At 43.4% G+C, this 13,327-nt stretch overlaps 1 long non-coding RNA gene across 1 annotated transcript; it reads left to right on the top strand.

Moving 5' to 3' along the window:
- The first annotated feature begins 8,826 nt into the window (after positions 1-8,826).
- LOC309348430 lies at positions 8,827-11,411 on the top strand. Its single transcript, XR_014159391.1, has 3 exons — positions 8,827-8,989; positions 10,035-10,131; positions 11,024-11,411. It is a non-coding gene; the product is annotated as an uncharacterized lncRNA (long non-coding RNA).
- The last annotated feature ends 1,916 nt before the right edge of the window (positions 11,412-13,327 follow it).

The following is a 13,327-nucleotide window of genomic DNA, read 5'->3' as shown; positions in this document are numbered from 1 at the left end:
TGAGTGTTGTAACTGAAAATCTAGACAGTTAAGTAGTGGAAGGAAGTTCACATTCCGTATGAAGTTGTTGTATGGTCCAGAAGGTTTCTATGGGTGAATTCAGACATGGTAATATTGTGTTAGCTTTACTCATTATATTGCTAGCATTTCTGACCCATTTTCTAATGCTCTTTTCACTTCTTTCCCCACACGATTCTACCTTGAAAACAGCAGTGTGCTGATATACTGCACCAAATTCTTTGAGGAAGTGGTTATGGTAAAGATCAGTATGACCACTGAGAATTTAGGAAGAGAAATTTACTACTTACATAAGGATGTGTGTCTGTTCACAGTCCCTTATGTACATTGCTTTATCTAATGACTTAAAAGGCAAGAGTTTCAACAAAATGGTCACTCACACAGCAATATTATGGAGAACTACCAAGCCTTAACCCTATACCTTACATATGGTTTCCATTTGACTAAGGTTGCACATAGTTGGTGATCTGACACTAAGTAAAAGCGAAACGAAAGAAGTGCCATGGTCAGATCACTTCCTGGTGCAACTGGACTTCTCCGCGACCCATCCCCTCTGCAGGGAGGTGGGACCGATTCGGATGGTCCGCCCCCGCCACTTAATGGATCCAAATGGTTTCCAGAGAGTGGTTGGGGATGCTTTATCCCATGTTGATGGCCTTTCAGCCGATTCCCTGGTGGCCCGCTGGAATGTGGAGTTAACCAGGGCTATTGACTGTTTGGCTCCGAAGCGCCCTCTCCGATTGCATGAAGCCCGGAGAGCCCCGTGGTTTTCCACGGATCTGAGGGCAATGAAACAATCGTTGAGACGGCTAGAGCGCCGGTGGCGGATAACTCATTCTGAATCTGACCGGACACGGGTTAGAGCTCAACGTCGAGCCTACCAGGTGGCGATAGCGACGGCGAAGAAGACTTTCTTCACCGCCTCTATTGCATCTGCAGAAAACAGCAGCAGGAGACTCTTTCAGGTGGTTCGCAATTTAGCGGAACCACCTGTAACATCGGGGCCCAGTTCGGGCCACATGTTCTCCTGCAATGATTTTGCAAATTTTTTTGCAGATAAAATCGCTCAGATTCGGGAAGAAGTAGACTCCACCGTGGGAGCAGGGCCGGGGCGGGAGAGTGCTAGAGTCCTGTCTGGTCAAGTTGTGTGGGATCAATTTCAATCTGTTACCTCCGAGGATGTGGACAGGCTGCTTGGACGAGTGAAGCCAACCACCTGTCTCCTGGATCCTTGCCCATCCTGGCTTATAAAAGCTAGCTGGGAAGGACTGGGCGATGGGCTTCGTGGGGTGGTGAATGCTTCCCTCCGTGAGGGAGCCTTCCCAGACCCGCTGAAAGAGGCGGTTATTAAACCGCTTCTTAAAAAACCATCTTTAGATGCGGCCACGATGGCCAATTATCGCCCAGTCTCAAACCTCCCATTCTTGGGCAAGGTGATTGAGCGAGTGGTTGCTGAACAACTCCAGGCACGCCTGGAAGAAGCGGACCATTTGGATCCCTTCCAGTCGGGATTCAGGCCTCATCATGGGACTGAAACTGCCTTGGTCGCACTGGTTGATGATCTCCGGCGGGCTAGGGACAAAGGTGAGAGCTGTTTCCTAGTTCTGCTGGATCTCTCAGCGGCGTTTGATACCATCGACCATGACATCCTTCTGGACCGTCTTGAGGGGCTGGGAGCTGGGGGCACTGTCATACAGTGGTTCCGCTCCTTCCTCCTGGGCCGTGTTCAGAAAGTGGTGGTGGGGGATGAGTGTTCAGACCCCTGGCCGCTCACTTGTGGGGTGCCTCAGGGTTCTGTCCTCTCCCCCATGCTTTTCAACATCTACATGCAGCCGCTGGGAGGGATCATCAGGAGGTTTGGGCTGGGTGTTCATCAGTATGCAGATGATACCCAGCTCTACCTCTCTTTTAAATCAGAACCAGTGAAGGCGGTAAAGGTCCTGTGTGAGTGTCTGGAAGCGGTTGGAGGATGGATGGCGGCTAACAGATTGAGGTTGAATCCTGACAAGACAGAAGTACTGTTTTTGGGGGACAGGAGGCGGGCAGGTGTGGAGGATTCCCTGGTCCTGAATGGGGTAACTGTGCCCCTGAAGGACCAGGTGCGCAGCCTGGGAGTCATTTTGGACTCACAGCTGTCCATGGAGGCACAGGTCAAATCTGTATCCAGGGCAGCTGTTTACCAGCTCCATCTGGTACGTAGGCTGAGACCCTATCTGCCTGCGGACTGTCTCGCCAGAGTGGTACATGCTCTGGTTATCTCCCGCTTGGACTACTGCAATGCGCTCTACGTGGGGCTACCTTTGAAGGTGACCCGGAAACTACAACTAATACAGAATGCGGCAGCTAGACTGGTGACTGGGAGCGGCCGCCGAGACCATATAACACCGGTCTTGAAAGACCTACATTGGCTCCCAGTACGTTTCCGAGCACAATTCAAAGTGTTGGTGCTGACCTTTAAAGCCCTAAATGGCCTCGGTCCAGTATATCTGAAGGAGCGTCTCCTCCCCCATCGTTCTGCCCGGACACTGAGGTCCAGCTCCGAGGGCCTTCTGGCGGTTCCCTCACTGCGAGAGGCCAAGTTGCAGGGAACCAGGCAGAGGGCCTTCTCGGTGGTGGCGCCCGCCCTGTGGAATGCCCTCCCATCGGATGTCAAGGCGATGGACAACTACCTGACATTCAGAAGACACCTGAAGGCAGCCCTGTTCAGGGAAGTTTTTAATATGTGACATTTTAGTGTATTTTTTATCTCTGTTGGAAGCCGCCCAGAGTGGCTGGGGAAACCCAGCCAGATGGGCGGGGTACAAATAATAAATTATTATTATTATTATTATTATTATTATTAGTTACAATGCAGCTCCATAACCTACGTGGTCCAAAGCTTGTACCACAAACTCACAAAGTGCTTAAAAGTAAGGCAGTATTCTCTTTTCTTCATCTCTTCTGCAGATTCTACACTACGGGACAATATTAATCTGCCTTATAGGATGTTTCTGGATTACACATGTAACCAAAAGCCTGTGTGAGAGATGCATAGGAGGCATTAGGAAGAATACTTCACCTATGTGCTCTATGTGATGGTGACCTGTAAACTACAACTAATCTAGAATGTGGCAGCTAGACTGGTGCCTGGGAGCAGCCACCAAGACCATATAACACCAGTCCTGAAAGACCTACATTGGCTCCCAGAATGTTTCTGGGCACAATTCAAGTGTTGGTGCTGACCTTTAAAGCCCTAAACGGCCTCGGCCCAGTATACCTAAAGGAGCATCTCCACCCCCATGATTCAACCCAGACACTGAGGTCCAGCTCCGAAAGCCTTCTGGTGGTTCCCTCACTGTGAGAAGTGAAGTTACAGAGAACCAGGTAGAGGGCCTTCTCGGCAGTGGCACCCACCTGGTGGTACACCCTCCCACCAGAGGTCAAGGAAATCTGGCTTTTAGAATACATTTGAAGACAGTCCTGTTTAGGGAAGTTTTTTATGTCTGTTGTTTTGTTTGTTTGTTTGTTTCAATATGCTATAAGCCACCCAGAGTGGCTGGGGAAATCCAGCCATATGTGTGGGGTATTAATAATAAAATTATTATTATTATTATTATTATTATTATTATTATTATTATTATTATTATTATTTATTGTTGTTGTTATTATTATTACTACTACTACTACTACCATCCAGCACTAAGAGGGAGTTGGCCTAGTTGAGCCTCAAGGCTTCTCCCAGCTGTATCATTCTATATGTATGCTAGTGGTTCCTGGTTCCATGTACTTGCAACATGCCATGGTAGCTTCAGTTGCAGAATAGCTTCAGTTGCCTAGACTCCACATATCTGTTCCAATGAACAGACAAATCTGGGACTTCAGTCCATCACAATGACAGTCAGTCCCACTGAATCAGAGAAGTCTCTGATTCAGCTCCATTGTAGTTGTGAAGCTGTTATTAATCACAACATAGGAGATTGTAGCCCATCAATACTGCTGAAATAACACTTCTGTTAAGGGTGCAGCCTTTCATAGCTGTAATTTCCTGGCATTTTTGGACCTTTAGAATGAATGTGGAAAGCCCATAACAGAACATGTTAAAACCAAAGGTTGATGGTTTATTGTTAAAACAAATTTTGTTGTTTCATTGCAGGAGGCTAACACGGCACCCACTCTGGAATTCTTGAGCTAATTCGTTGTGGATATTTTTGCAAGCTTATTCTCTCCCATGTTTCCTGGCTGCTAGGCAATCAGTATTTGACAGTACAGGGAAACTTGCCATGAAGTGATCTATTGATTCTGCATGTTGACACCATTTACACTGTTTGTTATTATCTGTAGTTATGTGATGAATTTGCTGTGGTTATTCATGAGCAATATCTGATCTTAAATGGCAGCTATAAATTGCTCACTTCCTGCATATGTTTTTCTTCACCTATGCTATGCATATGTAGGATGTTTACCATGCCATTACTTTAGTTAAAGTTTTGCATCTAAGATGAGATGACACGGGCAAATGAATTAAGGATATGTTCTTTCAGATCAAGCTTCATGGAGCCATAATCCATTTCTACTCTTACTAAGATAGGTAGATGAATGCAAATATTTTTTACATTTGCAAATGTAGTTCATAGATACGATCATTCGTTAAAAAAATGTGCTGCATTCTAAACATGTCTTTGGTATATAGACAGTCTGATATTTATTTTTATCACAACGTTTACGAATACACATTTTGCAATTTCTAAAATATAATGCTCCTTGTACAGTTTACCATGTTATTCTGGTAGGGGCTATTTCTAGGTCAGAATTATAAACAACCACAGGAAAATTAAAATAAAATTATGTTATATTTTATTCAGCACTTATTGTCATTATCTCCTCTCTACAGAAATGTATTTGTATCATTACAGAATGCAAGACTATGTCTCTACTGAAATTACAGATAATTCTAATAATGCCATTATGTTTATTACTGGTTCAAGCACAAATCGTTGGATCATGCACATAAATAAATGTTCATATTGAATTTACATATAGTTTTGAATAACAACAGAGGTTGCGGAAGTGAAGCAAAAAGAAGAGAATACTGCAGAGAAGTAACATACAGTGCTATCCCATCCATGTTTACTCAGAAGTAAGTTCCGCTGTGTTCAGTGGGGCTATCTTATGGGCAGTCCTTTGCATGTTTACTCAGAAAGAAGTCAAACACTGTCCATTAGGGTTTACTCCTAAGTCAATGTGCATAGGATTGCAGCCTAAAACCTAATTAATGTATATATTGTATAACAGACTTTTTAAAAAATGCATCAGTTGAACATGCTACATTAAACAAACTGCTATATAAGGCTAACATGGTGTACTGGTTAGAGTGTTGCACTAGTACTTGGGAGACCAGGGTTCAAATCCACATTCAGCTATAAAGTTTCCTGGCTAACCTTGGTCAGTCATAGTTTATCAACCTAACCTACTTTTGTGAGAATAAATGAAGAGCAGGAGAGCCATGCATACCAAGCTCTTTGGAGGAAAGTTGGGTTATAGACATAAGAAGGAAGGAAGGAAGGAAGGAAGGAAGGAAGGAAGGAAGGAAGGAAGTCACCCTGTCTGTGGGATGCCTGGAGCACAGCACTAGTAGGACCCACCACAGGTGACCAACTGAGAAGATCTTGGAAAAGTTCTGCCAGTGGAGATTGGGAGAGCTGGGAAGTCTTGGTGGAGGAAATTCAGAGATGCATAGCTGAACATTGCTAGAAGAAGAGGTGAAGAAGGCCACAGTGATGGTGAATTTTTATTTTGTTAAAATTCACCCTGCCCTTCCATCAAATGGTACGCAAGGCAGCTGCCAGGAACCTATAGTGGTAGGGGCCCACCCAAGTAAGCCCCGCACCCCCATCATGGTGCTGGCCTTGATGAGAAGAGAACATGTAACATTTGTTCAGAACAAAAGCAGATCCACATTTATGACCAAAACAGAGGCTTATGGCTGCATCCCAGCCAGCCAGTGACTCATCTGGTGAACAGGTCTAATCATTCATCTGCAGATCACTATTTTATTAGTCTCCATCTCCTTCTATTTTTATTGAAATATTTAATTTAAACAACATACTGTCTGACTTACCCCTTTTGTTTGCTCTCCCCTGCTTGTTAAATAAATCCCAGTTCTTGTTTTTTATTCTGTTACGTTCTCTGTCTGTGATTTGCTGCCTACAAGTGACCTCACTGCTCCCTGTAGCCTCTGGCTCAGCTCTTATTTTTCATCATGAAGATTCATGTTTTTAAATCGCATATATATATATATATATATATTTGCTTTCGTAGATTTTCACGGGTACAGGAATGCAGGTTTTGGTGTCCTCGGGTGTCTTCCCGAGGACACCAAAACCTGCATATATATATATATATATATATGAAAAAACCCTCGCTATAGTAAGATCTGTACTATACCACTTCCCCTTATCAGTTTACCTGGTACCAAACCTGATGGCTTTTAGGCACCTGTAAAAACTTTTTTACTTTCCCAGGCTTTGGATATGATTGGTGATTATATGATTTATTGCCACTTTTTTACTACTGCTGCTGATTTTTTGGTGTGTGTTTTTATGCTTTGTATATTTTATTTTTATAACAGACGCTTCAGTGTGATATTGCATGCTGCCTTCAAAATTTGAAATTGAAAGTTGGGATAATAATAATAATTTAAATGAATAAGTATGTGTTCCAGATCCCTTTTTGAGCTCGTGTATATCACAGCGAACAAGATCCATGACAGCTCACATTAGTCATTTCATTTAAATGCAAGATTCAGAAGGAGGAGTGATTTATGTTTGCAAAGTCACTTAACTAACACAGAGAGAAAGGAAATGCTGATAACACTTTACTATGCAAACTGAAGAAACAAAAAAAAAAATGTATAATTTGAGAAGGAAGAAACACAGAGGTTATGTCTTTCTTACTTGAGACCTTGTTCTTAGCAAGGAGACATTCTACCAAACATAGAGGAAAATTTCACAGTTAATCAGAGCACATGCCACCTCAGTAAAGTTCATTCCACTCTGCCCAGCGACAGAGCAAGCCGATTGGACGCCTGGGGCGGCGTGCATGCCCTGTGCCCAGGGGCAGGGCCAGCCACGCATGGGGCAGGGCCAGCTGGGGCAGGACACTCCATGGGGCCTCCAAGGAGTCTGCCAGCCTCCTCCCACTCAGCCACCCTACAGCTGAGGGGGAGGCGGCGGGCGGACCATTTGGGGCAGCGCGGAGCCTGCAGGCGCCCAAGTCACCGCATCACTGCAGGCCCCACGGTGAGTGCCACCTGGCATTTTGTCACCCCTCTCAGTGGTGACACCCCCTTCCTCCACAACTGACTCTGCCTGGTTGCTAAGCAACACCACAACTTGGTTAGCTGATTTACTAATAACAGCATTAACTCTAAAATTGCACACTGAATGATCTGTGCTGTTGCACTTCCAACAATTTATATCTCAGGATCAAGTGTGTTTAAAAATAACATCCAACCCCAAAGGAGTTCTGAAATTCTAGCATGTAAGAACTGGGTTTTCCCCCTGAAAAAGTGCAGTATTTCTTAGGATTTAAATGTTTGGCTATGTGTTGTGGTCACAATCCACCAGAATTAGGCACACTGAAATCCATTTACTTTCACCTAAAGTCAAGGGGTTAAATTCAACATTGATTCCTTGAAAAGGTTCTCAAACAGTGGATGAAACGGAACAATAGTAGGTTTCTTGGGATGGAAAGAGAAACCGGCTCTCTAGCTGGGTCTAGTTTTGCATCTGGTACCACAAGAAGAGCGGCAGTTTGCAAAATGAAATTTAAAACTAAAAGATCCCTTTGTGTTCTTTTTAAAAATGTGTTGGCAGGGGTGGACTCAGACAGATGCTCAGAACGTCATTTGCCAGGTTGAGACTTACTACTATATATATATATATTTTTTTAAAAAAAAAAAAAATGGATAATTGCAAGCTAATATAACTAAGCTTAAAAGGACAAGGGGAAAAACTTGTGAGAAAAACTGTAACAAGTTCTGAAGAAAATATATGTGTAAATGAGCGCTATTTCTGAATACTTTGAAACTACCTTGTAATAAATATTACAAACAAACAGCATGAGGCCACGTCTCCAATCTCCATCTTTTCCTAGCAGAGCAGGCTCTAGAATGCTTTAAGTTCTAGTGGTGGGATGGAGTTCGAAGCTGCCTGAAACGCTAAGGAAGAAGAATGCAAGGGCAGGGAGAATAGAAAGCACAGGAGAAGGAAAATGAGAGAAACATTGGTTTCTTATATTGATATGAGTTACATCTTGTCATTTCCCAATGGAAAACTTCCAGTGGTCAACATGACAGACAGGCCCAGCACTACCCTAGAAATTTGGTAGGTAAGACTCAGGCAAACCCTTTCCAAGTCCATGCTGAATTGTATTCTGCATGCTTGAGTACAAATGTGATTTGTATTTGGTTTTCATCTTGCAGAACTAAATTGTTTTCTAGTGTGCCCTAAATCATTGGAATATCTAGTCAGTTTATTATCACTTTCTCAGACTTCTTCAAGCATCTGATAAAGTAGACCACTTGGGCCACATTCACACCATACATGTAACACATTATGATACCACTTTAAACAGGCATGGCTTCAAAGAATTCTGGGAGCTGTAGTTTGTTCAGGAGAGTGAAAGTTGTTTAGGGACCACTATACTACTCCCAGAGCTACAATCCCCACAGTTCCCTGTGGAGAGGGATTGATTGTTAAATCGCTCTGAGAAGGGGTTAGGGGCTGCCTGACAATTCTTAGAAGCCTTAACAAACTGCAGCTCCCAGAATTCCTTTGGGAAGCCATGGCTGCTTAGAGTAGTGTCATTGTGGCCTTAACGTATGGTGTGAATGTGGCCAAAATGTGCACAGCTTGCGACTCACCAAGCTAAACCCAGCTGACTACCTTGCCAGATGCTCGACAACATCCCTATTTTTGCTGCCTTAAGAGAGGTACAAAATAGGATGTCCTGGCAGACCACTGCACCTGGTTTGTCACAAATTGTTATAAGCAGGAGTGTCTCTACAGTCTACACGCAACATTTAAGAACTTTTGGGGTCCCTGGCCCCCTCAAAAAGTTTATTGGGTGGGTCAAAGGGACCTCAGCCCGTAGGAGTTGAGTCCTATGGTTATACACCTGTACTAGACATTGGGCTACAAATTGGTAAGCCAATAAACACACCACAACACGTTTTTGTTTTCTTGCTGCTAATAAGTATTCCAGGTACTCTGTTGACCTTTGGCAAGGCTTCCATTTCATTTTTTGAAAGGTGCTGCAGAATTTAGAAGAGCTAACTTACCTGAGCAGAAGTGCCTTTCTTTTCGGCAAGGCATCTTTGGATCCAATGCCATACAGCTGGTGAAAAAAGGTGAAAGAGGCTTTCTTAATGATAAGCAGTAGATCAGGACTTTTGGTTGCCAGAATACCATTTGTTGGTCCTTTCTTTATTAACCAACTATCTTTGGAATACAGAAAGCTGCCTTATGCTGAGTCAGACCATTGGTCCTCCTATCTCAGTACTGCTAGTAGAGGTCCTGCATGGTCCCAGGATGTCAGGAATAGATCTGAACACTTTCACATGCAAAACATGTTCTCTATCACTGAGCTACAGCTCTTCCCTCTGAATTGTCTATTGGATTGACACTCTTCCTATTGTGCAGAGATTTCATTTCAGAATGTGTTATTAATGTTCAGCATCACTATTCTTTTCTCTTCCATTCCAGAAGCTTGATTCTTAAGACTAAGCCTCTTTCATCACATCTTCTGTCTCGAATGCTGTAATTTTATAGGAAGAGACAAGAATCAACAAAACTACTGACATAACAGAATGGACCATATAGCAATATTGAGCAAGCTGAAAGAAAATATGAAGTTTACAAACAGAAATAAGCACCAGAAAATGATCAATTTTATGCCTCCGAATGAATGTGACTTCCCCCCCCTCTTAATTGATTTACAAACCATGACTCTGTTTTTGTCTCTCCTCTGTATTATAGCATGTTATCTCACAACCCAAAGACTAGAAGCACTAACATTTGTTCCATTCTGAAAGTCTTCAGACGTGCCCTAACAATGACAGAGCAGAAGAGAAAGGTAGCATAGCCCATTCTCCCTGCTCATATGATCCTAACTGCATGAGGGGGAATGCCTGAATACAGTGGTGGGCGAGGGTACTATGGTGCCCTGTGCAAGGCCAAAGTTTGGAGACAAACCTCCCCCCCCATCCTCACACTGCCTCCCCAAAGACAGGTAAGGAGGTACCCAGCTTTGGAAATGAGGTGTTAGGGCTTTGGTAGGGTCCTAGCACTCTCCCACCTCCTTTCCAAAGCTGGGAAAGTACAAACTAGGGTAAGGAAAGGAGGATGGAAGACTATAGGACCCTGTTAGCAGGGCCGTCTTACCCATAGGTGCTAGGGGTGTAGTAGGGCACCCGGGCACCAGGCCGAGATTCCAGGGCCCGAGAGTTGAGTCCAGGGAAGAGGCTGCCCATCGGTCGGAGCGCTGTGGTGGGCTCTTCTGCTGTGTAAGTTCAGGGGCGACTGAGCCAGCGAGACGCTGAGGCGACCAGTTGGCTCTGCCCTCCTGCACACCTGGAACTGGGCAACCTGGGGGGGCACCGAGCGGATCTTTGCACCCCGGCACCACATATGCTTAAGACAGCCCTGCCTGTTAGAGCCTCATGCCTCCTCCCCAAAGCCCAGCACCTTGCTTACCAGACTTTGAGACGCGCCCCCTTGGCTCAGCATCCAATGTATGTGCACCATTCCAATGGCCCTAAATCCACCCTTGCATGAATGGGATTAATTTTTTACCCAAGTTTGGGGCTCGGAATAACTTGATCCTGCTTCTGGAGTAGCATCACTGAGCTAGTAACCTGTCATTCATTGGATCTTGATCCTAAGGCTTTGCTGAGATTACACATGCACAGCTTGCCATGGTTTCTGTTTAACATCTTTCTTTTCCCTCGTCACTGGGCTTTGTCCAGCTGCAGGTAGTGGAGAGGACAGAAGGTGAATAAAGAGATGCAAGTGGAGGGAGCTATCAACTGCAAAGTTTGTGCCAACTGTAAAATTTTAGAAAATATGCAAGTTGAACTGGAAGATGAGTGAAGCAAAATATGAACATCAAACCCATGCAACTATAACAGAATGTAACTGGAAAATCTGCATGACTCTATGTTCTAGTTGCTACTATGAAGGTGGTTTTATGCTCCTATTTGATTATCTGATGTTCCAATGGATTTCTTTGGTATAGTCACATGTGATCATCTGTACATTCACTTAATGCTCAACCACTCCTTAACTGCACTAGACTAGTATTTGTCAGAAGACTATGCTGTAAAAATAAAAAATAAAAATAAAACAAAATTCCAACCCTTGAGTGTGCTTTTTCATATATTCTTTGTAGGCGCCTCCTACATTTTGAATAAAGTCGTGTGTACAAACTAAATCACCATTGCAAGTCTCTGACAACCCTTATATATTATGCTTGAAATATTGCTTTTCCTTGCAGGAATGACATCCATAATCTTTCTTGGTCACATTGCTGATTAAGCATAGGCTACATAGATTTAAGATGCCATTGATACAATGGATATATTACTGAATTCAATAGGAGATAAAAATGAAAACTTAGGGAGATTTGCATGCTTTGAGAAAGCAGCACATAGGTAAAGAACCATTACAATCACGATGGGCCAGCCAGATTATATAAATCTGGTGCTAACTGCACTCTGCAAAAGTCTATTTTCATTAAAAACTCATTCTTAATGAAAATTCAACAGCACATTTGAACCACTTTACAATACAGATAGATGGAAAGAGATATTTATTAGGTGGATGTCACAATCCAAAAATGTACTTTAGGCTCATTGTGGCTCATTTATTTATATTTCTTGGAAAAGCATGTAACTTTTGGAAGTTCCATGTGTTTTAAAAGTAGTTTGCCATGTGGTACTTGAAGCTGCTTTGCAAGAAATGCAAGTCGAAAGCATTCTGAATGTGAATAACAAAATGTGGAATGGTTTGGATTAAGGACATAGAAAAGTTAATCAAGATTTGTTATTTTTCTATAGCCACCTGAATGCTGCCCTTTTCACTTCTTTATGCAAAATGATAAGATCGTATCTTTTATTATTCCTTTTTCTTAAGTGATGAGAGGCTATGTTTTTCATAGGAATAGCTAACTCCCACTTTTTTTGCCCAAGGACCACATCTATTCTTGGCCAACCCTTAGGGGGCTTATTTGATGCTGGTGCATCAAAAATGGGTTTCGCTCCCCACAGTCTTGTACACGCACACCCAACCAAATGTACAGGAGTTGCAGGATGTGCACAAAGAACACCAAGACATACAGGACACACAACCAAAAGAATTTAAGTGATAGCACTTTCAATGGCAAATTGGCAATGCACTGTTCCACCCCACACTTCCAAATTGGCAATGCTATGAAGCTCTGACCCGAGTGGGTAAGGGTGTTTCTGACCTGACTAAAATGCAAGGCTATAGTGGGAAAAGAAGAGCTCAGCCTAACCCTTAAGCAGTGATTAGAATCTTGATCCTGACCATGCATCTTGGCTGTCTTTTGGAAAAGTATAAGCTTTGCTCCTGTCATTATTTCCTGTTGGTCTGTACTGCTGGTTACACCCACTTCCTTTTGCATACCTTAAGGGAATTTAGGATATCTTTATTCTTTAGGGCTAAGAGTGTGTCAGTGTATTATGACTGGGTGCTGCCTGCATATTATTACTTTGTATGGTGCTGGAGGAGACTCTTGAGAGTCCCATGGACTGCAAGAAGATCAAACCTATCCATTCTTAAGGAAATCAGCCCTAAGTGCTCACTGGAAGGACAGATCGTGAAGCTGAGGCTCCACTACTTTGGCCACCTCATGAGAAGAGAAGACTCCCTGGAAAAGACCCTGATGTTGGGAAAGATGGAGGGCACAAGGAGAAGGGGACGACGGAGGACGAGATGGTTGGACAGTGTTCTCGAAGCTACAAACATGAGTTTGACCAAACTGCAGGAGGCAGTGGAAGACAGGAGTGCTTGGCGTGCTCTGGTCCATGGGGTCACGAAGAGTCAGACATGACTAAACGACTAAACAACAACAAAACCTACTGTTAAAGTGTCTTGACAAATGCAAGGTGGTTCTTTTAAATGAGATTCAGAAGTAATACAAAACACAAGTGAGTGAGAAGGTTAAAGATTTTATTGTAAACAGCAAGTGATATATACATACCAAGCAAGCACCTCAATCTGGAAGCCCTCAAGAAGTGGCAAGGTGACTT

Source organism: Podarcis erhardii (genome assembly GCF_964252035.2).
Source record: "Podarcis erhardii genome assembly, chromosome: 8".
In the NCBI taxonomy this organism is placed as follows: Eukaryota; Metazoa; Chordata; class Lepidosauria; order Squamata; family Lacertidae; genus Podarcis; species Podarcis erhardii.
Note: the sequence above shows the minus strand (reverse complement) of the source record. Positions and strands in the feature narration are given on the sequence as shown.